Consider the following 1,884-nt stretch of genomic DNA (forward strand, 5'->3'; position numbering starts at 1 on the left):
CATGTCCTCTGGGACTGCAGCACTTGGGGACATTCTAGGACTGGACTTTTAAGCCAGGTAAGTGGCCAACTCAGATAATCAGCTTCTGTCAGATGATCGTGGTCACTTACCTGTGTTTCTCCTGCAGAGTTCTGTGATAGGGCGGTGCCCCGCTCCCCATCCTGCAGTGTCCGTGAGCCACAGCTCCGCTTTTGTTTTGTTTGTTCATTTAATAAATGTTTTGAACTTTCCTACTGACTGTCTCTCCTTGAATACTGGGTCCATCTGTCCGCGGTTCTTGACAAAAAATGTCAGTTTTTAAACTCTTTTCTTTAGAAAGTTTGCTGTATAAACATCAGCTTAAGATTTGTCATCATTAGGTGAAAAAAAACTTAAGCTTGCGTTATACAATACTAAACACATAAAAGGATCAGAAATCATCATAAACGAAAGTTGTTTAGCTGAGAAACCTTTCCCTAACTTTGCCTGAGCTGTGACCTATATTGATTTTGACCTGATTGATGTGGATCTCCATTTTGGAAAGATTAGGTTTCTCCAAAGTTCAGCAAAGCTTAGTCTAGGCTGTGCTGTGTGGGTTTGTGTTAGCAAGAGAATGAGTGTGGTTTTATCTGAGGCTTTTCTACTAAGCAGGAAATGGGGGGGTTTTATACGCCACCCTGAAGTGTCTCTGTAAGTGTTGTGCATGGCGGTCGGAAGCTAAGTTTACAGAGCAAAAACAAACATTTTTCTCCACCAGCGTTAAAAGCGAATATCATGGCTTATGGCATCTGTAATTGGTAACTGTTACACTGTTAACTTTGCATGCATTAAATTAAATCTTTATTAACATAGCTTTACTTTTACTTGAGCAAACTTTTTTGCACATATTCCACTTCTGCATTGCACTAACCAACGTGAATCACTGACCTTGTCCTCTAACATGTAGTCAGATTTGAGGTAGTAACCTAAAAGCCTCTCTATTTGTCTTCCTCCACAAGATTCTGATAACAGTATGTAACAAAAAAAGACATCCAAAGGGCATAACAGTGTTTTGAGCTAAAAAAAAGAAAAATTTCTGCAAATCTGAATAGTTTTTATATGCAAAGTAGTATATGAGTTTGTTCAGGTTTAATTATGACAGCTGAAATGATTAATCATTGCTTGAAAAGATGCTAAGCAGTCTTGAATTTGATGTTTTCATGTTAGTTTTACATTCTGCTTTATTATATTAAGAAATATTTTCCCTCTGGGATTATTAAACTATGTCTGATTCTGATTCAGATTTTTAAAAACATTTTAGTATGATGTTTGGCAAAAGGGGGCAAAGTTAGCATCAGGAGAAAACAGTTTTATGTATGTGCTGTGTGCACAGAGGGCTTGGTGGAGGATAGTTATGTGTAAAAAAAATGTGCTTACATGTAGTGACAGCCTACTGGGCAAGTTCCTTTAGGAACATGAAGTTACACATTCACCAATGCATTAACCTGCAGCAGACCAAGGCTGCTGCTTTATAAGTTTGGACATTGGATTGCTTTTAGTTTGGACCAGAATTCATAGAAACAGAACCCACCAAAGACAAAGGTGAGCATTAGCTTTTTTCCAACCTAATAGTTTCAACCGCTTTTGCAATCTGAAACATTACAGCAGCAATAATTATATATGTATAAAAAAAACCCAACATATTTAGTCTTTTTTCCCCCCCACTGCTATAGTGTACTCCCCCTCTCACCCTTAAGCTTGCTTCAGTCGTCATGGAGTTTAGACCACAGATATCTTGGTTCTGCTTTTGTGTAACACGACTACTCCCTGTAGCTTTGCATGTTTTTCTTTTGGTAAACTTTTTTTTCTGAATTTTATTTTCTCCTTGCACAAGGGCGTAGGAATATGTTTACAATTGGGGGGGAC

At 38.1% G+C, this 1,884-nt stretch overlaps 1 pseudogene; it reads left to right on the top strand.

The window, feature by feature from the left end:
* The first annotated feature begins 1,499 nt into the window (after window positions 1-1,499).
* The window catches only part of LOC107104780, a 7,997-nt pseudogene continuing 7,612 nt past the window's right edge, over window positions 1,500-1,884 (top strand).

This window comes from Cyprinodon variegatus, unplaced genomic scaffold (genome assembly GCF_000732505.1).
Source record: "Cyprinodon variegatus isolate N-32 unplaced genomic scaffold, C_variegatus-1.0 Scaffold1882, whole genome shotgun sequence".
NCBI lineage: Eukaryota > Metazoa > Chordata > Actinopteri > Cyprinodontiformes > Cyprinodontidae > Cyprinodon > Cyprinodon variegatus.